This window comes from Mirounga angustirostris, unplaced genomic scaffold (genome assembly GCF_029215605.1).
Source record: "Mirounga angustirostris isolate CCGP_5_RB_7025 unplaced genomic scaffold, mMirAng1.0.hap1 SCAF_1, whole genome shotgun sequence".
Lineage (NCBI taxonomy): Eukaryota > Metazoa > Chordata > Mammalia > Carnivora > Phocidae > Mirounga > Mirounga angustirostris.
The window spans coordinates 84,274,859-84,302,269 of NW_026991709.1; the positions used below are offsets into that span (position 1 = coordinate 84,274,859).

The 27,411-nt window shown below is 39.3% G+C and overlaps 1 long non-coding RNA gene and 3 pseudogenes across 3 annotated transcripts in view; 3 read left to right on the plus strand and 1 right to left on the minus strand.

Moving 5' to 3' along the window:
* Positions 1-27,411, minus strand: part of LOC129045373 (uncharacterized) — a 716,354-nt gene that overhangs the window by 688,130 nt on the left and 813 nt on the right. For all 3 annotated transcript variants that reach the window (XR_010409492.1, XR_010409491.1, XR_010409490.1), the window contains exon 3: positions 26,681-26,740. This is a non-coding gene — a long non-coding RNA (uncharacterized LOC129045373). The remainder of the gene's footprint in view (positions 1-26,680; positions 26,741-27,411) is intronic.
* LOC135361439 (cilia- and flagella-associated protein 44-like) lies at positions 20,100-20,778 on the plus strand (annotated as a pseudogene).
* Positions 20,936-21,873, plus strand: LOC135361436 (cilia- and flagella-associated protein 44-like; annotated as a pseudogene).
* Positions 21,904-24,158, plus strand: LOC123862876 (cilia- and flagella-associated protein 44-like; annotated as a pseudogene).

Consider the following 27,411-nt stretch of genomic DNA (forward strand, 5'->3'; position numbering starts at 1 on the left):
ATAAAAAATGTCAACCAAGATATAACATTTAAAGATTTTTTTTTTTAATTTGAGAGAGAGAGAATGAGAGACAGAGAGCATGAGAGGGAGGAGGGTCAGAGGGAGAAGCAGACTCCCTGCTGAGCAGGGAGCCCGATGCGGGACTCGATCCCGGGACTCCAGGATCATGACCTGAGCCGAAGGCAGTCACTTAACCAACTGAGCTACCCAGGCGCCCCCCAAGATATAACATTTATAAATACATATGCATCTAACAACAGAGCCCCAAAATGCAGGAATAAAAAACTGACAGAATTAAAGAAAGAAACAGATAATTCAACAGCAATAGTTGGAAATTTCAATACCCTCGTTTTTTTAATGATGGACAGAACAGCTAGACAAAAAATCAGTAAGGAGACTGAAGACTTAAACAACACTATAAACCAACTAGACCTAACAGACATCTATAGAGTGCTCCGTTCTGTAACAGGAAAATACATATTCGACTCAAGTACACATGGAATATTCTCTAAAATAGACCATATGTTAGTCCGTAAAACAATTCTCATTAATTTAAGGAACTGAAATCATACAATGCATATTCTCTGACAACAATGGAATGAAACTAGAAATCAATAACAAGGTAATTAGGGAAATTAAACAACATACTCCAAAATAACCAATGGGTCAAAAGAAATCAGAAAGGAAATTAGAAAATACTGTGAGATTAATAAAAATAAAAATACCACTTACAAAAACATGGAATTGAGTCAAAGCATGACTCAGAGGAAAATTTATAGCTGTAAATGCCCTCATTAAAAAGAATGTTTGACTGCATATTTCTACACCCTCCCCTTCAGTGACTACACTCTGATAATCTTAAAATAGCATTTGAAACATTTAAAAGCCTTCTGTAATACATGGCCATTTCTTGACTACTATATTTCCATGTAAAGAGTACGTATTTTCAGGCGCCTGGGTGACTCAGTTGGTTAAGCGACTGCCTTCAGCTCAGGTCATGATCCTGGAGTCCCAGGATCGAGTCCCGCATCCGGCTCCCTGCTCAGCAGGGAGTCTGCTTCTCCCTCTGACCCTCCCCCTTCTCATGTGTGCTCTCTCTCTCTCTCAAATAAATAAGTAAAATCTTAAAAAAAAAAAGAGTACGTATTTTCATCATTCATATGTAAGACAGGACTGGAAACTCTGTCCCTTTCCTACCTTTGTTCCACCTGATCTTCACCAGAAGGGTGGGACAGGATTCTCTCTCCTCTTGATCTCTTTCATCCCACCCCATGCTCACACCAAGTGGAAAGGAGAAATTTACCATAATAATAAATTAACTGCACCAGGAAGGTTTTGTTTGTTCAACAGGTCTCCAGTGTGGAGAATGTGAATATCCAGGACAAGCCAGAAGCCTGGTACAGGGAGGGGTAAAATGGGAAGAAGACAGGAGAACAAAAGGGAAAAAGACTTCCTAGTGTCCCAGGCAGTGAATTCTCAACTGTATGAAAGGTGACCTGAGGAAAGAAAAAGAAGTTCACAGAACTCATTCAACTCCAAATTTATCCTTGATTCTGTCTAATGAATGCTTTCTGGTATCTGAGACCGAGCCCTTATGTCTTTCTAACTATGGCAGTTAATTTGTTATAAACTACATTCCACTTTATGGAATGAATGAATGATTCGTTCTTAATTCCATTTTTCTTTTCTTTAACCCTCACTAAGCCCTCACCTGCAAGCTAATCCTACTCTGCTACCTGACAGACTCCTTTCTTTTTTTTTTTCTTTTAAAGATTTATTTATTTGACAGAGAGAGACACAGCGAGAAAGGGAACACAAGCAGGGGGAGTGGGAGAGGGAGAAGCAGGCTTCCTGCAGAGCAGGGAGCCCGATGTGGGACTCAATCCCGGGACTCCAGGATCATGACCTGGGCCGAAGGCAGTCGCTTAACCGACTGAGCCACCCAGGTGCCCCTGACAGACTCCTTTCAATGGCATCACTGCTTCACTGTTCTTTATGTTCCTTTTACAAAACCCTTCAACTATGATCTAATCTTCTCAACTCAGAATAAAGAAATGCAAGGATAAATGAACTATGTCTTTAAAATAAAAATTTTTTTACAGTTTATATAGCATCACTAGTTTTAACAATATCCTTGTTTCTGAGAGTATTGATCTCACCTCTGGGCTAATGGCTGCCAAATTTGATTTTTTCCATACTAAAATCTAACTCACACTCCGTAATTCTACTTGCCTATTGAACTTTCATTAGATGTCTCATTGTCACAGCACCAAACTACTTAACTTAAATGGCACTTGATTCCCACAGAGTTCTCAGTGCCAAACCCTCTCAGGGCCATTCTGTGTCTCACTTGCCACTGGGAATTAGAAGAGCTTTGGTGATGCCCTCATTTCAATAAGCCCATCATTAAAACAACAACTTCAGCTTCTGCCTGAAGTTCCTCTCTCCACAGGACTCAGCCTCAAATCCAAAGTACCACGCTCTCCTCCTCCCCATTTCCAGTCACATCCAACCACAATCCTTATGCAATTAAACTCCATGACAGTGAATCCCACAGGCATACATATAAATCTGTTAAGGTTTGCAGTAATATCACTGCAAACTAGTTTGTTCTCTTTCTCCCTCCACCCTCCTCTCTCCCTCTCTCTTTCCTCCCTCATCAACTAAATTCAAAATGCCACATAACCTTGTATAAGAGCTCCCAAGGAAAATAATATTCATGAAGCCAGAGATCCCTCACTACCATTCAACTGGGTTCCTCCTCACTTGAAATAAATGGGATAATGATCATTTGTGCTTTCAAGCAAGGTATGCAAGATTTTCTATGTCCATTTCCAAAAGACAAGCAATATTTTTGCAACAAAGGAAAAAACTTATAATTTCTTCATATTTTTTGTTAAAGCCTTTATTTGTTTAAAATCAGATCTTGCTAGTTTTTTTATAATTGCTATAAAGAAAAGGGAGACTGTATTTCAGTGATGGTGGCCAAAGTAATTCAGATCATCCTACCAACAAAGGAAAACTGGAAAGAATAGATAACATACATAAAACATTGATCTGGATGGGTCAGGAGAGCTAACAAGATTAAAAAATAACTTATCTGAGATATTGGAGAAGTCAGAGATTCAGAGAGGTTAGCCAAACATTGCCTCTTTTGCCTTGATGGCATTTGTCAATTTTGGGTGAGGTGACTGAAGTACTGAAGAACACTTTTTGACAGGCTTAGCAGCAAGGATGACAAACTTGATTCCAGGCTTCCAAATGATAGGAGCCCCAGCAAACCATCCATCTTTATATTGGCACTCCCAAAGAGCTGTACTCTGTGATTCAGGAGAACTAGAATGAAAACCCAACTTCAAGTCATCTGAGTGGTTCAGAAAATATAAGCTGGATTAAAGTAATCCCAAAGGTAGGTGTTTGTAGACACTTGGAAGAAGGGGAAAACATCCCCTATGGAAGAAAATAACATCTCTCAAATTCCAACTAATTTCTGCAAATAATTTTTCAAATGAAATATCCAGCAGAAAATCAAGTATAAGCAAACATGAGAATTCAAGACAACACAAACAAGAAAAAATATAAACAACAAACAGCTCCAGATTTGAACTGATCAGCTATGAACTTAAAAGAGCCATGCTTTTTTTTTCCATTGGAAAGATTAAAAATGTTGTCAGTGAGATAGAAACTATACCCAGGGACCAAAAGTTTATAAAAAACTAAATAGAGGGGTACCTGAGTGGCTCAGTCATTAAGCAGCTGCCTTCGGCTCAGGTCAGGATCCCAGGGTTCTGGGATCGAGCCCCACATCGGGCTCCCTGCTCCACGGGAAGCCTGCTTCTCCCTCTCCCACTCCCCCTGCTTGTGTTCCCTCTCTCGCGGTGTCTCTGTCAAATAAATAAATAAAATCTTAAAAAAAAAAAAAAAGCCAAATAGAAACTCTAGAATTGAAAAAGAACCAAAATTAAGAACTCAATTGGTATGTTTAACAGCATACTAAACTCAGCTAATGAGAGACTCTGTAAACTGAAAGATCAGAAAAAATACTTTAAGAATAAAGCACAGAAATAGAAAAGAATGGACAAAACAGAATTGAGAGTGTGGTAAGGTTTTTTGGGTTTTTTTTTCTTTCAAGATTTTATTTAGGAGGAGCAAGATGGCGGAGGAGCAGGAGACCTAAATTTCATCTGGTCCCAGGAATTCAGCTAGCTAGGGATCAAACCATTCTGAACACCTATGAACTCAACAGGAGATTGAAGAAAAGAATAGCTGCAACTCTCTGAACAGAAAAGCGACCACTTTCTGGAAGGTAGGACGTGTGGAGAAATGAATCCGAGGTGATATTCAGGAAGATAGACGGCGGGGTAGGGGGGCTCCATCAGCCGCTATTGGCAAGTGATAGAGGCACGGAGCACAAAATCAGAACTTTTATAATCTGCTCCACTGAGGGACGTCGCTCCAGCAGATAAGTGGGGGGTGGAACCCTTGCTGGGACAGTGTGGTCTCAGGACCCTCGGGGTCACAGAAAGACCGGGGGTGCCTGAGGGCAGCAGAGCTCCCAGGTATTGGAGCAGGGAAGCCGGCTACAGAGACGGAGCCGAGGCACGGGCTCTCAGCTCAGGTTTGCTATAAACCATGACCCACGGCACAGTTGGGCCACTGCTCCTCCAGCAGGGACCCAAGAAGCGGCAGATCCAGGGAGAATCCCCTTCCTCCCCTGAGAAGAGTGGCGTGGGAGCACACCGCATGGATCTCCTGGGTTTGGAGACCCCACATGGGATCGGGTGCCAGAGACAGAAACGCTCGGTCACAGGCCACATGAGCACGGAGTGTGGCCGGAGACCGGGAAGACGGGAGTGATTGACTGCTTTTCTCTGGGGGTGCACTGAGGAGTGGGGTCCCGAGTTCTCAGTCCTCCAGGCAGAGATTGGGAGGCCGCCATTAAACTCTCCTCCTCCAAAGTTGTATGAAAAGCTTGCAGGGAACAAAAGCTCCCTAGAGCAAACCCAAGCAGATTACTTAGCCCGGACAGGCAAGGGCAGGGCAATCCCGCCACAGGCAAAGACATTTGGGAACCACAGCAACAGGCCCCTCCCCCAGAAGATCAGCAAGAACAGCCAGCCAAGACCAAGTTTATCGATCAATGAGAATGGCAGAACTCCAGCGCTAAGGGAATACTGCACATAGAATTCAGGGCCTTTTTCCCCATGATTCTTTAGTCTTTCAAAGTTAATTTTTTAAATTTTCTTCTTTTTTTTTTTCGAATTTTTCTTTTTTCCTTTTTCAACCAATATCTTATCAATCCCTTTTTAAAAAATCTTTTTTATTTTTCATTTTTTAGAGTCATATTCTATCCCTTCATAGTAGTTAACCTTATTTTTGGTGTGTGTGTGTGTATATATATATATATATATATATATATATATATATATATATATATATATAAGTTGTTCTCTCTTTAAAATTTTGGGATACAGTTTCTTCTAACAGACCAAAATACACCCTATATCTCTAGTGTATGGCTTTGTTCTAGTCTCCAGCCTGATCACATTCTCTCCCCTTTTTTTAATCCTCTTCTTTCTTTTTTCAAACAACTTCTTATCAATTCCTTTTATAAAATCTTTTATAATTTTCATCGTTACAGTCATATTCCATCCTTTATCATATTTACCCTTATTTTTGTACATATATAAGCTTTTCTTTCTTTAAAATTTTGGGAGGCACTTTCTTCTAACAGACCAAAATACACCCAAAATCTAGTGTGTGGCACTGATCTATGCACCAGCCTGAACATATTTGATCAGATTCTGGTTATGTTTGTTTCTTTGTTTGTTTGTTTTATCTTTTTCTTTTTTTTTTTTCTCTTTTTTCTTTCTTTCCCTTTCTTTTCCCCTGGTTTCAGGTCTCTTCTGATTTGCTTAGAGTATATTTTTCTGCGGCCATTGTTACCCTGTTAGCATTTTGTTCTCTCATTCATCTATTCTCCTCAGGACAAAATGACAAGACAGAAAAATCACCTCAAAAAAAAGAACAAGAGGCAGTACCAACTGCCAGGGACCTAATCAATACGGACATTAGTAAGATGTAGGAACTAGAGTTCAGAATGACGGTTTTAAAGATACTAGCTGGGCTTGAAAAAAGCATGGAAGACATTAGGGAAACACTTTCTGGAGAAATAAAAGAACTAAAATCTAACCAAGTAGAAATCAAAAAGGCTATTAATGCAATGTAATAAAAAATGGAAGCTCTAACTGCTAGGATAAATGAGGCAGAAGAGAGAATCAGTGATATAGAAGCCCAAATGATGGAAAATAAAGAAGCTGAGAAAAAGAGAGATAAACAACTACTGGATCACGAGGGCAGAATTTGAGAGATAAGTGATACCATAAGACAAAACAATATTAGAATAATTGGGATCCCAGAAGAAGAAGAAATAGAGACGGGCAGAAGGTATATTATATTGGAGCAAATTATAGCAGAGAACTTCCAATTCTAATTTGGGGAAGGAAACACAAATCAAAATCCAGGAGGCACAGAGAACCCCCCTCAAAATCAATAAAAATAGGTCAACACCCCGACATCTACTAGTAAAACTTACAAGTCTCAGAGACAAAGAGAAAATCCTGAAAGCAGCTTGGGACAAAAGGTCTGTAACCTACAATGGTGGAAACATTAGCTTGGCAACAGACCTATCCACAGAGACCTGGCAGGCCAAAAGGACTGGCATAATATGTTCAGAGCACTAAATGAGAAAAATATGCAGCCAAGAATAGTATATCCAGCTAGGCTGTCATTGAAAAAAGAAGGAGAGAAAAAAGCTTCCAGGACAAACAAAAATTAAAGGAATTTGCAAACACGAAACCAGCCCTACAAGAAATATTGAAAGGGATCCTCTAAGCAAAGAGAGAGCCTAAAAGTAACATAGACCAGAAAGGAACACAGACAATATACAGTAACAGTCACCTTACAGGCAATACAATGACACTAAATTCATATCTTTCAATAGTTACCCTGAATGTAAATGGGCTAAATGCCCCAATCAAAAGACACAGGCTATCAGATTGGATAAAAAAACAAGACCCATCAATATGCTGTCTGCAAGAGACTCATTTTAGACCCAAAGACACCACCATTTGAAAGTGAGGGGGTGGAAAACCATTTACCATGCTAATGGACACCAAAAGAAAGCTGGGGTGGCAATCCTTATATCAGACAAATTAGATTTTAAATGAAAGACTATAATAAGGGATGAGGAAGGACACTATATCATACTTAAAGGGTCTATCAAACAAGAATTTCTAACAATTGTAAATATCTACTGTAAATACAGTAGAACAGATCAACGAAACTAGGAGCTGATTCTTTGAAAGAATTAACAAGATTGATAAACCCCTGGCCAGACTTATCAAAAAGAAAAGAGAAAGGACCCAAATCAACAAAATCATGAATGAAAGAGGAGAGATCACAACCAACACCGAAGAAATACAAACAAGTATAAGAACATATTATGAGCAACTCTATGCCAGCAAATTAGATAACCTGGAAGAAATGGATGCATTCCTAGAGATGTATCAGCTGCCAAAACTGAACCAGGAAGAAATAGAAAACCTGAACAGACCTATAACCCACTAAGGAAATTGAAGCAGTCATCAAAAATCTCCCAAAAAACAAAATCCCAGGGCCAGATGGCTTCCCAGGGGAATTCTACCAAACATTTAAAGAAGAATTAATACCTATTCTTCTGAAATTGTTCCAAAAAATAGAAATGGAAGGAAAACCTCCAAACTCGTTTTATGAGGCCACCAGTACCTTGATCCCAAAACCAAAGACCCCATCAAAAAGGAGAATTACCAACCAATATCCTTGATGAACACGGATGCAAAAATTCTCACCAAAATACTAGCCAATAGGATCCAACAGTATTAAAAGGATTATTCACCACGACCAAGTGAGATTTATTCCTGGGCTGCAAGGTTGGTTCAACAACCGCAAATCAATCAATGTGATACAATACATTAATAAAAGAAAGAGCAAGAACCATATGATCCTCTCAATAGATGCAGAAAAAGCTTTTGACAAAGTACAGCATCCTTTCTTGATCAAAACTCTTTAGAGTGTAGGGATAGAGGGTACATACCTCAGTATCATAAAAGCCACCTATGGAAAACCCACAGCGAATATCATTCTCAATGGGGAAAAACTGGGAGCTTTCCCCCTAAGGTAAGGAACACAGCAGGGATGTTCACTATCACCACTGCTATTCAACATAGTATTAGAAGTCCTAGCCACAGCAATCACACAACAAAAAGAAATAAAAGGCATCCAAATCGGTGAAGAAGAAGTCAAACTCTCACTCTTTGCAGATGATATGATACTTTATGTGGAAAACCCAAAAGACTCCACCCCAAAACTGCTAGAACTCATATAGGAATTCAGTAAAGTGGTAGGATATAAAATCAATGTACAGAAATCAGTGGCATTCCTATACACCAACAAGGCAGAAGAAAGAGAAATTAAGGAGTCGATCCCATTTACAATTGCACCCAAAACCATAAGATACCTAGGAATAAATCTAACCAAAGAGGCAAAGAATCTGTACTCAGAAAACTATAAAATACTCATGAAAGAAATTGAGGAAGACACAAAGAAATGGAGAAACGTTCCAAGCTCATGGATTGCAAGAACAAATATGGTGAAGATGTCAATGCTACCTAGAGCGATCTACACATTCAATGCAATCCCTATCAAAACACCATCCACTTTTTTCAAAGAAATGGAACAAATAATCCTAAAATGTGTATGGAACCAGAAACGACCCCGAATAGCCAGAGGAATGTTGAAAAAGAAAAGCAAAGCTGGTGGCATCACAATTCCGGACTTCAAGCTCTATTACAAGCTGTCATCATCAAGACAGTATGGTACTGGCACAAAAACAGACACAGAGATCAATGGAACAGAATAGAGAGCCCAGAAATGGACCCTCAACTCTATGGTCAACTAATCTTCGACAAAGCAGGAAAGAATCTCCAATGGAAAAAAAGACAGTCTCTTCAACAAATGGTGTTGGGAAAATTGGACAGCCACATGCAGAAAAATGAAACTGGACCATTTTCTTACACCACACACAAAAATAGACTCAAAATGGTTGAAAGACCTAAATGTGAGAAAAGAGTCCATCAAAATCCTAAAGGAGCACACAGGCAGCAACCTCTTTGACCTCAGCCGCAGCAACTTCTTCCTAAAAACATCGCCAAAAGCAAGGGAAGCAAGGGCAAAAATGAACTATTGGGACTTCATCAAGATAAAAAGCTTTTGCACAGCAAAAGAAACAGTCAACAAAAGCAAAAGACAACTGACAGAATGGGAGAATATATTTACAAATGACATATCAGAAAAAGGGCTAGTATCCAAAATCTATAAAGAACTTATCAAACTCAACACCCAAAGAACAAATGATCCAATCAAGAAATAGGAAGATGACATGAACAGACATTTCTGCAAAGAAGACATCCAACGGCCAACAGACACGTGAAAAAGTGCTCAATATCGCTCGGCATCAGGGAAATCCAAATCAAAACCTCAATGAGATACCACTTCACACCAGTCAGAATGGCTAAAATTAGCAAGTCAGGAAATGACAGATGTTGGCAGGGATGTGGAGAAAGGGGAACCCTCCTACACTGTTGGTGGGAATGCAAGCTGGTGCAGCCACTCTGGAAAACAGTATGGAGGGTCCTCAAAAAGTTGAAAATAGAGCTACCCTATGACCCAGCAATTGCACTACTGGGTATTTACCCCAAAGATACAAATGTAGGGATCCGAAGGGTACATGCACCCCAATATTTATAGCAGCAATGTCCACAATAGCCAAATTATGGAAAGAGCCAAGATGTCCATCGACAGATGAATGGATAAAGAAGATGTGGTATACATATATAATGGAATATTATGCAGCCATCAAAAGGAATGAAATCTTGCCATTTGCAACGACGTGGATGGAACTGGAGTGTGTTATGCTGAGCGAAATAAGTCAATCAGAGAAAGACATGTATCATATGATCTCACTGATATGAGGAATTATTTTCTTTTTTTAAGATTTTTATTTATTTGAGAGAGTGAGAGAGCGAGCATGAGAGGAGAGAGGGTCAGAAGGAGAAGCAGACTCCCCGCCAAACAGGGAGCCTGATGTGGGACTCAATCCCAGGACCGTGGGGTCATGAACTGAGCCAAAGGCAGTCGCCCAACCAACTGAGCCACCCAGGCGCCCGATATGAGGAATTCTTAATCTCAGGAAACAAACTGAGGGTTGCTGGAGTGGTGGGGTGGGAGGGATGGGGTGGCTGGGTGATAGACTTCGGGGAGGGTATGTGCTATGGTGTGCACTGTGAATTGTGTAAGATTGTTGGATCACAGACCTGCACCTCTGAAACAAATAATACATTATACGTTAAAAAAGAAGAAGTCGAAGAAGATAGCAGGAAGGGAAAAATGAAGGGGGGAAATCGGAGGGGGAGACGAACCATGAGAGACTATGGACTCTGAGAAACAAGCTGAGGGTTCTGGGGGGGAGGAGTAGGGGGATGGGCTAGCCCGGTGATGGGTATTAAAGAAGGCACGTACTGAATGGAGCACTGGGTGTTATACACAAACAATGAATCATTGAACACTACATCAAAAACTAATCATGTAAGGTATGGTGATTAACATAATAAAATTAAAAAAATAAAAATTTAAAATTAAAAAAAAAGATTTTATTTAAATTCAAGTTAGTTAATCTGCAGTGTAGTATTAGTTTTTTAACTTAATTAATTAATTTAATTAATACATTAAAAGGATTATTCACCACGACCAAGTGGGATTTATTCCTGGGATGCAAGGGTGGTTCAACATTTGCAAATCAATCAATGTGATAGAGCACATTAATAAGGGAAAGGACAAGAACCATATGATCCTCTCAATTGATGCAGAAAAAGCATTTGACAAAATACAGCATCCACTTATTGAAGAGACTATTTTTTCCTGCTTTGTCAAAGATTATTTGACCATAGAGTTGAAGGTCCATTTCTGGAGTCTCTATTCTGTTCCATTGGTCTGTTTCTGTGCCAATACCATGCTGTCTTGGTGATCACAGCTCTGTAATATAGCTTGAAGTCGGGCAACATGATGCCCCCAGCTTTTTCTTTTTCAACATTACCTTGATGATTTGGAGTCTTTTCTGGTTGCATACAAATTTTAGGATTGTTTGTTCCATCTCCTTGAAAAATGCCAATGGTATTTTAATAGGGATGGCATTGAAAGTGTAGATTGCCCTGGGAAGGACAGATATTTTAACAATGTTTATTCTTCAGATCCATAAGCATGGAATGTTTTTCCATCTTTTGGTGTCTTCCTCAATTTCTTTCATAAGTGTTCTGTGGTTTCTAGAGTATAGATCCTTTACCTCTTTCATTAGGTTTATTCTTAGGTATCTTATGGGTTTTAGTGCTATTATAAATGGAATTGATTCCTTAATTTCTCTTTCTACAGTTACATTATTAGTATATAGAAAAGCAACTGATTTCTGTGCACTGATTTTGTATCCTGCCACATTGCTGAATTGCTGTATGAGTTCTAGTAATTTGGGGGTGGAGTCTTTTGGGTTGTCCACATAAAGTATCATGTCATCTGCAAAGAGAGAGAGTTTGACTTCTTCTCTGCCAATTTGAATGCCTTTTATTTCTTTTTGTTGTCTCATTGCTGAGACTAGGACTTCTAGTACTATGTTCAACAATAGTGGTGAGAGTGGGCATCCGTGTCGTGTTCCTGACCTTAAGGGAAAAGCTCTCAGCTTTTCCGCATTGATAATGATATTCACTGTGGGCTTTTCATAGATGGTTTTTATGATATTGAGGAATGTTCCCTCTATCCCTACACTCTGAAGAGTTTTAATCAGGAAAAGATGTTGTATTTTGTCAATGCTTTTTCTGCATCAATTGAGAGGATCATATGGTTCTTGTCCTTTCCCTTATTAATGTGCTCTATCACATTGATTGATTTGCAAATGTTGAACCACCCTTGCATCCCAGGAATAAATCCCACTTGGTCGTGGTGAATAATCCTTTTAATGTATTGTTGGATCCTATTAGCTAGGATCTTGTTGAGTATTTTGGCATCCATGGTCATCAGGGATATTGGTCTGTAATTCTCCTTTTTGATGGGGTCTTTGCCTGTTTTGGGATGAGGGTAATGCTGGCCTCATAGAAAGAGTTTGGAAGTTTTCCTTCTGTTTCTATTTTTTTGAAACAGCCTCAGTAGAATACATATTAATTCTTCTGTAAATGTTTGGTAGAATTCCCCTTGGAAGCCATCTGACCCTGGACTCTTGTTTTGGGGGAGCAAAAAATGGGCAGAAGACATGAACAGACACTTCTCCAAAGAAGACATACAAATGGCTAACAGACACATGAAAAAATGTTCAACATCACTAGCCATCAGGGAAATACAGATCAAAACCACAATGAGATACCACCTTACACCAGTTAGAATGGCAAAAATTAACAAAACAGGAAACAACAAATGTTGGCGAGGATGTGAAGAAAGGGGAACCCTCTTACACTGTTGGTGGGAATGTAAGCTGGTACAGCCACTTTGGAAAACAGTATGGAGGTTCCTCAAGATGTTAAAAATAGAGCTACCCTACAACCCAGCAATCGTACTACTGGGTATTTACCCCAAAGATACAGATGTAGTGAAAAGAAGGGCACATGCACCCCAATGTTCATAGCAACAATGTCCACAATAGCCAAACTGTGGAAGGAGCTGTGATGCCCTTCAACAGATGAATGGATAAAGAAGATGTGGTCCATATATACAATGGAATATTACTCAGCCATCAGAAAGGATGAATACCCACACCATTTGCATTGATATGGATGGAACTAGAGGGAATTATGCTAAGTGAAATAAGTCAAGCAGAGAAAGATAATTATCATATGGTTTCACTCATATGTGGAGCATAAGGAATAGCTTGGAGGACCATAGGAGAGGGAGGGAAAAATGAAGGGGGAGAAATCAGAGAGGGAGACGAACCATGAGAGACTATGGACTCTGGGAAACAAACTGAGGGTTTCAGAGGGGAAAGGGGTGGCGGGATAGGATAGCTGGGTGATGGGTATTGAGGAGGGCATGTGTTGTGATAAGCGCTGGATGTTATATGCAACTAATGAATTACTGAACACTACATCAAAAACTAATGATGTACTATACAGTGGCTAACTTTACATAAAAAAAATAAAAAAAAAAAATGAAGACTTTATTTGAGACAGAGCATGCATGCACAGGGGTGCGGTGGGCAGGAGGGCAGAGGGAGAGGAAGAGGAAGAAGCAGACTCCCCACTGAGAAGGGACCCAGATGCAGGACTCAATTCCAAGACCCTGAGATCATGACCTGAGTCGAAGGCAGACGCTTAACTTACTGAGCCACCCAGGCACCCCAGAAATGGAATTGAAAAAAAAAAAAAAAACACTTGACTAATCCAGAAGAAGGTAAGAAAGGAGACTGTAGCTAAATTCTCTGCTCAGGTTCTCACAAGGCTGAAACCAAGATATCAGCCTGGGCTGCAATCTCATCTGAGGCTTGGGGGCCTCTTCCCAACTCAGTGAAGTTGTTGGCAGAATTCAGTTCTTGCAGGTGTAGAACTAAGCCCCATTTTCTTGGGGCTGTCAGCTCCTACAGGTTGTTCTCAGCTCCCAAAAGCCATCTTCAGGTCCTAACCATAGGCCTTTTGAAACATGACAGCTTAAGTCTTCAAAGCAAGCATGAGAATCTCACTCTGGTCTGCTACAACAGTTTCTTACAGAAAGTACTATAACCACAGGAATGACTATCTAATCACCTTTGCCACATTACCTAATCTAATCAAGGGGCGATGATCCCACTGTGTTCACAGGTCCAGCCCACACCCATGGGGATAAAATCATACAGCAGGTGAACACCAGTGCCTAGGAATCTTGGGAACCATCTTAGAATTTGACTTACCACAGTGTGGACTGTGGGGGGGCAGACAATATAAAGGAATAGGAAAACTTTGAATGTGCACATAGTAACTGGAAAAGGGAATAAAACAGATTGAGGAATGGTGGCAAGAGGAAAAAGAGCTGAGCAAACAGCACTGGGGGGAACTGGGAGAGCTAAAAGCTTTGTTTGGTAATGGATTTTGTGTGAGGCAGACAAAGAACTTAGTCTATTTGAACTTTTATTAAGTTCTTATTAAGAACTTAGTCCCTCTTTAAATATTTTCTTCAGAGATTGCCATAAATATCTTAATGTCTTTCAACAAATTGTATGTGTACTTATTTTTGTTTCTTATTTTTATGTTTTACTTCACTGTTGTTCCTATCAATGCAAATCTGTGCTCAGAATGAAACAACATGAGGCAACACTACTTTGATTACACTGGAAATATCAGGCTTAGGACTCAAACAGACCTCAAATCTCTAGTCCTTCACTTACTGGCTAAGTTATCTTTTTAAACCACCACTAATGTGCCTATGCTAACTGATGTTGCTTACTTTAGTGGGTGATCAAGATACTGCCTCTAGTAGACTGGTTTATCTCCTATAATCTGGTTAAGTCACAGCTGTGATCACCAGCCTATCCAGATTGACAACAAAATAACTAAACACAGTTAATTGCTTCCTGAAATTCCTTATGGATAAATTCCCTAATGTCCCTATGGGTGTACATATTAAAGAGGATATCTATTACTGTCTAAAGTATATACTAAATGTCAGCTTCTAGGGGTGCCTGGGTGGCTCAGTTGGTTAAGCGGCTGCCTTCAGCTCAGGTCATGATCCCAGGGTCCTGGGATCAAGTCCCACATGGGGCTCTCTGCTCAGCGGGGAGGCTGCTTCCCCCTCTCCCCCTCATTGTGCTCTCTCTCTCTGTGTCAAATAAATAAATAAAATCTTTTATATATGTTAGCTTCTAGTATTATAATTTTTATTATTTCTTCTACCCAGGTAAACCAAGTAGCAAATATTAAGTGGTGATCTGAGAAACAGAAAAGTGCAGTTGAGACATGTCAGGAAGGGAGCTCATATTAAGATCATGCTTCCCAGCCAAGACTGTAAAAGCACCACAGGGGCTGAGGTTGCTGTCTATCTTATCCATTGATGTTTTCTCAGAGCTTTGCACATAATAAGTGCTCAATGAATACAATATTGAATAAGTGAAAACAATATTCTATGTACAGAATACAATACATTGTATTGTATTTATGGTGCACAATGGCCTTATTAAGGGGTCCAGCGTCAGAGTAAAGGTGGAAGACCTACCTGTCAGAAAGTCAAAGGTTGGAAGAGCTTGGAAGGGTTGGGGAATAAATTATATTCTTGCTGAAAGAGATTATAAGTAATAGATTCATTCATTTTACAAATATTCTTTGGCTACTTTCTATGTTCAGATATTACAATAGATGTTGTAAAGTATATGAGACATGATTTCAACTGTCAAGAATCTTCAGTCCAATAGAGAAAATACTCAGATACCACTAATTACTACACAAGGCTACATGTGGTAAGTGGCATGTGTAACACAAACAAAATTGTACAGAAGTTCAGAGAAAGGAGAGATCATTTTAGACCGTGGATTGGCTAACTAAGGCCCATGAGCCAAATTCATCCTGCGACTTGTTTTTGTCAAGGTCCATGAGCTAGTTTTCACATTTTGATAAAACAAAGAATAAATAGACTATATGTAGTCTACAAAGCCTAATTTTACTATCTGTTCCTTTACATAAAGTTTGTGGACACCTGTTCACAATGAACAAAGAAGAATAAACAAAGACAGCTTCACAGAAGGAACATTTGATCTGGGCCTTTAACTGATGGACAGCGGTAAGACCAGGAAAAGGCACTTGGAATAGAGAGAATGACTTGAGTAAAAGCCCAGGGGCAGTGAACTTCAAAGCACGCCTAGAGGATGATGGTGATGCATCCTATTTGGCAGGATGATGAGGTTTATGAAGGGAGAGGTGGAAGAGTATGGAATGACTGTCTGTGGTGGGTGGGCTAAGGAAGCTGACTATGCAATAATGAAGGACATCACACTCCATTTTTCATGGAGTTTTTGCAATGGCCTCTCTTCAAGGACTCTAATAAGAGTGAAGATGATTTTCACAATAGAGCATTATAGTAATGAGATTTTTATGACAATTAGCCAGAAACAAATCCCATGCTTCATTCTGGCCACCAAATAACTTATGATGGCAACATGTATTCTCCTAACTTCAGCCTAGGTCAAACTGAAACTCCCAAATGGGTGCCTAAAGACACCTTGCTTTATTTTATCTCATCTCCTCCATCATCTACCTCCCTGAAAATGTGATTTAAAATGTGACTTCAGACAGACCCTCCAGTGTAGCTTTGTTTCACATGACACTATGTTATTAATGCATGACACTATATTATTAATAATATTCACCAACAAGTCTCAGACCCACTATTTCACTCTCATTTAGTGGCAATCTCCTGCAATCAAATAATTGTGCTTGTCTGTCTGGCCCCAGCACAAGATGCACTTACACAGGCTGTTCTGTTGGTCAGTTCCATTTGCTGACAGCTCAGCAGGGAGGGCTTGATTTATTCAATGCATAAAGCTGCTACATACAAATGGAACCCTGGCTAGGGAAGGGGGAAAAAGAACTGAGAAATGCAACAGAAAAAGACATGCAAAGATGGAATGAAATGGAGGACTGAATGGAAAATCTCCATTTGCAAAAAGATGCCAAGGCTACCCCAATTTCCAAGTCCCCTGAAATCCTGAGTGCCTCAATTTTCCTTCCTCATAGACTGAAAGCAAAGACTTTATCCACAAATACATGCCTCCTAAGTGCTGTCACTCTGGTCAAACATATTTCAGTTCTCTGACTGGCCCTCTACTCCTACTCCAGACTAAATAAGGACAACAGTTCTTGTAATTAAAAAGCAAAGTAGGAAATCAAACTAAAACAGATGCAGTGAGGAAAAAATGAAACAACTTGAGAAAAGGGGAGAGAAAAATCACAGGAGAAATAGCTATAAATTATTTTATAATAGCCACAGGGCAGGGTGAGCTTAGCTGACTGGGTGCAGATGACTGGAGTAGAGCGGCTGTACCTTGGGCCCTCCCTTCTGGCTTCGCAGCATTGCCTCCACTTCTCCGCCACCCTAGTCTTCACATGACTCCTACCTGGGCCTGTCCTTGGTCCCTGTTGCTTGAAATCTCTTCTTCCTTCCTTTCTATACCCCATTAAAGTATTCACTTTACTAGTTATAACCCCAAAACGATCTCTTAAAATACTTCAAAGAGAGCTATAGACCACAGTTCAGTGTGATCATCTACCAAGAATATTCATATCCAAACAGGGGACAACAAGATGAATTCCCAATGGTAGATTATCAGGTCACGGCAGGATCATTGGAGGAAAGGAGGGAAGGAAAAGGATAAGCAGAGGTGGAATGAAGAAGGAAAGGAAGAAAATATTTACTGAGTGCCATTTAGTTTTACATATAGCATTATGTGAGCAACTGCCCAGACAATACTCCCTAGACTAAATGGCTGCTAGTCAGGAACTTCAACTCCATTAATCCAGATCTGAGATAATTCCTAAAAACAATGGTCAGGAAATACAGGGAAAGGCAATTCTGTGACCCTCTCATCTCTCATCTTATGACCCTAACATTATACACATCTGGAAAGTGGACAGTAAGGGTGGGCAGGTACTGGACTCTGCCAGGGCTTTAGAAGTCAGTAAGCTACTCTGAGGCCCTGTGTTCTCATTAATAAAGCAATGCCGTTGGGGGGAAAAAATGGTATCTATACTTTCTTCTCATATTTAAATTATATAATTTATTAATATTATGTTATCTAATTAATATTATTAAAATTATTGAATTAAAGTATTAATATTAACTATATGATTATGTGATTCAATGAATTGTCAGATTTCCCCTTCTATAAGGTCATTCCTGTAGCAGATAAATATGCTTTTATTTCTTCTATCTTAAAACAAAAACAAAAACAAAAAACTCTCCTTATATTGCTTCTCCCTCTGGGTACTATCCTATTTCTCAAATTCCCTTCTCAGCAAAGTGCTTTTTTTTTTTTTAAAGATTTTATTTATTTATTTGACAGAGAGAGAGACAGCGAGAGAGGGAACACAAGCAGGAGGAGTTGGAAAGGGAGAAGCAGGCTTCCCGCTGAGCAGGGAGCCTGATGAGGGGCTCGATCCCAGGACCCTGAGATCATGACCTGAGCCGAAGGCAGTCGCTTAACCAACTGAGCCACCCAGGCGCCCTCAGCAAAATTCTTTGAAAGAGATGTCTTATAATCCATATTTCTACTCTTTCTCCTCCCATCCTCCTTGAATCCACTCCAATCAAACTTCTGTCCCCATCACAGAACAGAAACTCTTCACATAAATGTCACCAGTGATCTCTCTAGTAGTCAATTCTGAGTTGTTCTTTTGACCGTTGGCAGAATTTTACACAGTTCCTCCACCAAACACTTTCTTCATTTGGCTTCCAGGACACCACACTCACCTCGTTGCTGGTCACCCCTTTTCAATCTAATTTTCTGGTTCTTCCTTATCTCCCTGAATTCCAAATATGGAAGATTCTACAAGACAGCCCTTATTCCTCTTCTTTCTCTCTCCACTCAGGCAATGGATGATTTCATCTGTTCCATGGCCTTGGAGACTATCTCTGGGCTGATGACTCCCAGAACTCTCTCTTGACATCACACTTGTACATCCAAATGTTTATGTGAAAACACTTTGGATACCTAGTTAAGTTCAAATTTAACATGACGAAAGTTCCCCAACTTATTCCTCCCGAAGTCTTTCCAGTCCCATTAAGTGGCAACTCCATCCTTCCAGCTGCTCAAGACTACAGCTTTGGAGTCACTTTTGAATCCTTTCTTTTTCTCACACACTACATTTCGTCCATCTGCAAATTCTATTGGTTCTTTCTTCAACACATAAGCAGGAGTCCAGCCCTTCTTTCCATTTCCACTGTTACCATCAACTCCTAGTTGAATTATTGAAGTAGCTTCTTATAATAATCACCATCCATGCTAGAAACAGATGCAAACTATACTCAAATGGAGTAACTGAGGAGAATTTAATAAAGGGACTGTTTACAAAGGTACACACAAGATTAAGAGAAATTCACAAATGATGGCCAACTGTCCTGAGTATGGTAAGGCCACTGGGGCCAAAGAAGTCACTACTATTCTTAGACCTGAAGGAGCAAAGAGTGGGAATAATTACCTGAACACACACACAACAGAAACTGTATTCTTCAGTGGACAAACTCAATCAGCCTGTGGCAACCACCAGGAATGAAGATGGAGAAATGAACATCATTAACTCACTGTTCTCCTACCTTCTGATCTTCTGATCATGGATATAACTGAATCCTAAGCCAGAAGAAGAGAGAGGCTCCTAACTTTGTGTGTTCCTCTGGGATACAGAGCAGAATGGAAAATAACAGAGAAGGGATCTAGAGGGAAAAATAAATACATCCAGCAAAATATCTTCATCTGCAAAGCAGAAATAAGTATTACTGTCATGGAATAAAGTGAAATAATCTACATAAAGAATACAGCACAAAGTCTGCCACATAATTTTTAGGGAAAAAAACAACTCTTATTTGCCTGGCATCATATTTCCAAGTGTGGAATCTTATGGCATGATGCTTTCCATACTTACAATCATGACAAATCAGTGGGCTGTGAATTTAAAGGGTTTCCCAGCATTTTTTTAAGAAATAGAAATGACCAGCATATGTCTCATGAAGTAAAGATAAGTATTGTCTCAAAAACATTCAATTAAGACGAACCATGAGAGACTATGGACTCTGAGAAACAAACTGAGGGTTCTAGAGGGGAGGGGAGTCAGGGGATGGGTTAGCCTGGCGATGGGTATTAAAGAGGGCACATATTGAATGGAGCACTGGGTGATATATGCAAACAATAATCATGGAACACTACATCAAAAACTAATGATGTAATGCATGGTGATTAACATAACATAATAAAAGAAAAAAAACATTCAATTAAATTTAATTAAAACACACATAAAATTCAAACTTCAAATATGACTCAAGACCCAGAATGCCTCTTCTCCTTCTATTCTGAAGCTCCTGAAGCCTTGGCTATCTCTCCCCTCATGTATCTCATGGCCACTACTGCCTTGAACGCTCTGTTCAAATCTATGATTCTGCTAGCAAAACTCCTTTGGCTCAAATGAAATTCAAACTAGGAGGTACTGCCCTTGCTTATGTACCCTGACTGGTTAGCTACACATAAACACAGATTACTGTAGGATTCAAATATGGAGTTGTTCAAATTCTTGAACTTTATGATCCAAAATGACTCATAATTTTGTAGGACAGAAGAAAATTTCAAATGCAGATATTCATTTGAAACAGGTTTTCAAACCCCATACTGTTTGTGTCACTGTTTTAGCTTAGGAACATGATGGAGAAATTCTAGCTACAGGGAGTAAAGATCAAACTGTCTTCTTCTTTGAGGTAGAAAAAGATTATAAGCCAATCGATTATATTATATAATATGGATGTGTTTGCCAGTTAACATGGTCTTCAATCTCCCATCCTGAAAGTACTTTACTGATTATCTGTGAGAATGGCCATGTTCTTGAAAATCCATTTCCAACTACAAAGGAGGAAAAGGGGGACGCCTGGGTGGCTCAGTTAATTAATCATCTGCCTTTAGCACAGGTCATGATCCCGGGGTCCTGAGATCAAGTCCCATGTCGCACTCCCTGCTCAGTGGGGAGTCTGCCGCTCCCTCTCCCTCTCCCTCCCCTTCACCCCTGCTCATGCTCTCTCCCACTTGCTCAGGTTTGCTCTCTCTCTCTCCCTCAAATAAATAAATAAAATCTTTTTTAAAAAAACAAAGGAGGAAGAGGAAGATCATAATGTCGTTTCCTATGAAATCAAAGACATGTGCATAAAATGTTTCCATTTCTCAAGTGTCAAATCTAAGATTCTGAGATTAATAGAAACAAAAAGAGAAAGAAACAAATGGAGTCAAAGGAGAAGGCAAGGAGGAAGAGGCTAGCAGCAGAGATGGGAGAAGATGGAGAAAAGGAATTCCAGGGTGAAGAGGAGGAAGAGGAGCCATTACCAGAAATCTTTATTCCATCAATTCCCTGTCACATCCTCTGTGGATTTTACTCTGAGCCAAGGAAGTTCTGGGTTTCTTTGGGTGACTATGACTCTGGTTTTCTGTATCATTGTGAGTTCCCCCATATGACAAAAGCAGTGGTATCACAGAAAAGAAGGATGAGCCTTCTGATTTTCTTCTTGAAGACACAGAGAATAATCCCATCCAAACTATCACTTTCAGCATTAGCCAAGACTGATGTTTTGTGGAATGCAAAATGGAGAAATTTGAGTCTTAGTATCCTAAGCCAGAAAAATCCTTCATTGACGAATATGGTAGACTACTGGCACTTCAATATGCATGCCAATAATTATGGTTATGGATTAAAGGCATCTATCCTAGCTTTGATGACCGTTTTTTGGTGACCACTGGAACAGGTATTAATATTTTGTTTTCACCACATTTTCTGAATTTGAGCTAAACAAAGCCATCAAAGCCAAAGTGCTGTCTCCCAGGTTAGGAACTGAAGCAGAGCCAACTCCAGAAGATATGGAAAATCCTAAAGCCTACAGTATTGAGAATGCCAGAAGAAAAAGAGAACATAACAAGTTAATGAAAGAAGTGGGAGAGTAAAGGCTGGAAAGAGAGAACTCAAAGCTTTAAGGAATAAATTTTGGAAACTTCTAGAAATGAATGAAGAATTACCAAAGCATATGCAGTTTAAATGAACAGATCAATTATAGAAAAAAAAGAATCAATTATCAGAAAAAGGGAAGAAATTCTACCTAAAACCCTAAGAGAAATTATGGTGAAAAATCAAATTGAGAAAAGGAAGAAACATATTAAAACCTGAAAGGGGCCCAACTTAAGATTCAGCAGTGAAAAAAAAGAATGGAAGGAACTGTACAAGAGTAAACCTGATGATGACTATGAAGATTCCCAAGATGCTGAAGCCATCAGAGAGACCAGTTGTATATGGGAGACTTAAATCTGAAGACAGCCTTATACTATAAGATACCTCAGCATATGAGAATAAATGCCATGAAGAAGAAAGAGAAACTGGGACACCTAGACCCCATGGCCCATTCAAAGAAAATGCACATGAACAGGTACATTCTCTCTCTTTAAGACCTCACTGTGGCTGTCATCAAGGAAATACAGTGCCTGGTACAAGAACTGAAGAGCATTCAGTTGATTCTTCACATATCCAAGCATATCCCTATTCCCCAAATCCCCCCAGATATACCCAGAAGTTCCAGAAAAGAGATTTCAGTATGATGAGGAAACTCTCCTAGTTTTAAGCAACAGCGGACAAAGAGTCAGGATGAAAAGTCAGGGTCTTGCAGGCTCTCAGATTCTCTTCTGGAAAGGACAGTGATCTGATGACATGAGATTCATCGTCTAGATCATCAACGGCATCAACACTCAGCCTAGATACTCCAAAGTTAATGGAATTTGAAAAAGCAGATCCAACTGATGTAAAGCTGGAGATTACAAAAAGGGATGACATTAAACACTTATACATGCAACAGTATTTGACCAACAGGATCAAAGAACTGTCGTTTTTGATGCAGAACTCTATCTCCCAAGGCATCAGAAACTAAAACTAGATACTCAAATGAAATGATCTGACCTGCACCATGTCACATTATTTCAAAAAATGCTTCTCCTTGAGAATTTTGAAAAACAGGAGAATGTACTTCAAGAGCACATAATTCAGGAGGCAGAGAGGAACTGGACTTGCAATGGAAAATAAATGAAACTCTTAAAGAGATGGAAGAGAAAAAGAATGAAATTGCCAAGCTCCAGGACCAAGAAAAGTCACTCTATATGGGCTTCCAAGCTGCCATTGGAGAAAACAATAAATTTGCTAATTTCCTCATGAAAGTCTTAAAAGAGTAGTAAGTGGATGAAGAAAAAGGAGGTTGAATGAGATGCTGATGAAGTTGAAGATAATGATGAATCAAGTGAAGAAGAATCCGGCTGGGAGAGTGATGAGGATGCATATGAATCTCATAATAAGGTTTTTGATGATATTATTTGCCCAACAAATTGTGATATGGGTCTTTTTGAACTGGCCCTTCAACTCTGATAGAACAGGATGGACACTGAGGAGGCCTTAGTTGAAGGAAAGAAAATTACCAATAACCTCAAAAAGAAATATGATGCACTATCCAAAAAAGTAAAAATTGTGACAAATAACCTGAATGCAGCAAAGGAGGCCCTAGAGGTTTACCAATGAGAGACACAGCAGTGGCTGAATGAACTGCTGGTTATGATTCCACTCAAGCTCCACCGGATAGATCATGTAGTATTTGGAGAAATACCTAATGATCTTTCTGGAACCTTGGTCTTTTCTAACCATTCCTTGGGAAGGCTGCAAGAACAAACTGTACAACTCCATGAGGAAAATTCCAAGCAACAAAAACTTAACAAAGAATGTTGGAAGAGGTGTAAACAGCTTATCTGAGAAAAGAGAGAGATGGTAAAAAGAATAAGCAAAATGGAAGAAACAACTAATGATCAGCAAGTTTAGCTGTGGGATGGACCTAGAAACCCTTCAGACAGTTTCTGTGAACACATTTGAAGAGCTAAAGATCAAGAAACTTTGAAAGGAATTATTGAATGCAAAGGAAGATGTAATAGGAAAAGCTTGCTCAAGTGCAATGGGAGCTGATGACAAAGACAAAAAAGCACACCCAAAGCTTCATCAGACAAATGATTTATGTATCAAAAAGAGGAAACTTGATTCTTGGTTGAATACACTCCAAAACCAGCAGGGCAATGGCTTCCAGGGCCCTAGGAAAGCAGATATATATTGTGGCAAGAGAGAAGGTCAGAGAACTGATCCAAGTTCAGGCAGAAAAGAGAAAGAGTTGTTCTTTTGCATCAGAAAGGTGGTCTTACCCTCTCACCCATTCAGCCTCTGCAAGAGAGTAAGATGAAGCCCATGCACGGGCCTTTAAGTTTGCTTTTTTCTCAAATCCATCCAAGATTTCTGACATATAACTGATCAGAAGTTCTGTTTCCTTGCCACATGCCACAATCCTATTTTTTTGAAGTGAACTTACCTAAAACCAGTCTAAAACCAGATCCAGTCATATAGTTTTAATAATTTTTCTCCAATTTGGTTATCTTAGAACTGACTGTAGCACCCAACATCAATTTCCGATTGAACTGAACCCTTTTAGATCCATTTGGAACCCACTGGATTGAATATGGAGTCTCAGAAAGCTGTATCTCAAAACTGCAAGAAAGTATTTGTAATATATCATGTTTTAAGAAATTTGTCTCTTGGTTATCTGAATGTTTAGCCATTGGCAAGACAAACTATCATTTAGCAATCTGTGAGAAAACTTGGCTTTTTCTAATCCTTGGAAAATAAACTTTGATGTTAAATATTCTCTGAGAGGACAAAAAAGAAAACCACAATCCCAAGGGAGAGGAAGTGAATGAAAACTTGGACAAAGTAGCCGTCAAAAGAGAAAGGGACAAACCAGGGGTATAGGCCAAGCAGCCCTAATTCCTTAGAGTTGGTAATTTGTGGCTGAAGATGGATTTAGGTCCATCAGAGAGACATATTGAATACCTGCAAAACGATGCAGCAGAACTCATCTTTGTGAGAAATAAGACACAGAGGAATACGTTTCCTTGGTATCTACTGGGTTGACAGAATAATCTCATCTCATTGGAGACTAAAAATTGAGAGAATAATGAGACTCTCTGGAATTGTGGGGCCAGGTTAGAGAACTTTGACCTGAGCTGGAAAGGGCTAAATTAGAGAATACAGGGTTGAGGAGATAAGCTGAAGTAAAAATAATATGCTCTCTGAGCAGTTATGTTATTTATATACTATATGCTTTACGTATATTATCTAATTTCATTCTTAAAACAATGCAATGAAGTACTAGTATTATGTCGACTTTACAGAGAATGAAACAAATTATGTAACTATTCTTTAATTGAACATTTATTCCCTGTTTTTTTCTATGCTGAATTAAACATTCATTTTATATTCTTAAAAAGAAAAGCACAAACATTCTGCCAACAATATCTTAGAACAAGAAATGCAAATTAGAATTCTGACATTGTTAACTTCGCAGAGCAGTTATTTGAGGGCTCAGGATGCAAGACATGCAGACAGACAGCAGTTTGCTTTGGACTGGCAGAAAGCAGGAGACTATCCAGTTTCCTGAGTCACCTCTGGTTTCAGCAAACTCCTCAGCTCTGAATGGAGCAGAGGAGTGTGTTTTAACAAAATGGTCAATAAGGAGGCTTTTCTCTGAAGAGGTTTGCAGCTCTACTAGTATGCTAAGTATTCCCATAGTTTCTCATGTCCTATGTCATCTTCTTTCAGGTTCTAGTCGAGTCATTTGCTGTTTTTATTTTTTATTTTTTTTATTTGACAGAGAGAGAGAGAGCAAGCACAAGCAGGGGGAGTGGCAGAGGGAGAGGGAGAAACAGACTCCCCACTGATCAGGGAGCCTGACACGGGGCTGGATCCCTGGATCCCAGGACTCCAGGATCATGACCTGAGCTGACGGCAGGTGCTGAGCCACCTGAGCCACCCAGGTGCCCCTCTTTTGCTGTTTTTAATACAGATCTAGAAGTAATGATAGGTTACATCACTCTGAGAGATCATCTCTAACAATCACTTTTGATTGTGCATAACATTTTAAACTAATTTGAGAGTGTCGTTTTCATTTCAGGGTAAGTGGTCGTGGGAATTCCTGGCTATACCCACCTAAGAATGATCTCACTGATACTTGGATTCCTATTAGTAATAGAACATAGCACTTTAGATTCAGAGCTCTATGAGTACATATTAATGAGCCACTCCACTGAGCTGTCCTAGAATATAAATTGATTACTGAGAAGGAAAGGTGAAGAAGGCAATATAGCATCAATGTAGAAAGTGATTCAGCAATGTCAAGTCTTCCTAACCTGATGAGGCTGCTGATCTGTCCCCCAAATTATATAGGATTTTGTTTCCTTTCAAAGATTCTTTAATATTCCTATTTAAGAGGTCTGAATAGTTTGTACCTATTACTATAAATCTCTGGTGTAGTAGCTTCTCTATTGGAGAACATTTACCACTTTCTCTGCTATATGCTCTAAACTCTGTTTGCCTTTCAAGCACTTAAAAAAAAGTCATAAAAAGTAATAATAAATAAATAAATACACATTAAATTCAATGTGTATTTCTGTGTGCATATGTGTGTGTTTCTGTGTGTCTGTGTTCAAGTATGTATTTGTTCTCTGGGTCACAATATAAAATGTATTTCTTACTAAGAGTCATGGTCAAAAAGTATTTGAAAGGCACAATCAAGAACACTTCTTTCTACTCTCACCTCTCACACACCAAAGTCTTTGCAGCTATGATTAAATTAAGGATTTTGAGATGGGGAGATTATCCTGGATTATAGAATTGGACCCTAAATGCAACTATATGTATCCTTCAAAAGGAAGAGGAGATTCTACACACAAAGAAAGCCAATGTGAAGACAGAGTAGAGAGTGATTTCAAGATACTGACCTTCCTTGAAAATTGAAGTGATGCAGTCACAAGTCAAGGAATGCTGGCAGTCATCAGAAGCTAGAAGAAGCAAGGAATGATTATCCATTCATCAGTTGATGGAAATTTCAAAAGATTACTTTTATAGCTTCTTTCCATGTCCTTAGTGGGAAGGGAAAAGATTACCAGACTTACATCCATGAGTGAGGTATCATGAGAATTGAGAGGGCCTCCCGCACACCAATTTGTACTTCAACATGCCTCATAATAATGGCCAACACACTGAGTGATAATTACATGCAGAGCAGACCATGTACATAATTCTCTATCCTCACAAAAATTTGGTGAGGTAGTCATCATTACCCTTGTTTTACAAATGAGAAAATTCAGAGTGAGAAATAACTTATCTAAAATCATACAACTAGTGACAGAACTAGGTTGTACAGCTACTTTGACTTGCCTCCAAAAACAGAGCCTTGTCCACTTAAAGTGTCTCCCTATATTACCTATCCCTAGTTTCCTGAGACTGGGCTTCTGTATGTTAACCTGTTCCTCAAGCAACCTATATGCTGTAGTTTGTACATACCAAAAATATACATAATAGAAAATTCTTTATATAATACATGAGAAATTTTGGTTGACAATAAATTACATTACAAAAATCTCAGGGCTAGATGAATTCTTAAGGATCCAAATGCAGAATCTTTTTACAGATGGGGAAAACAAGGCCAACAAAGTTGCATACTTGTCTA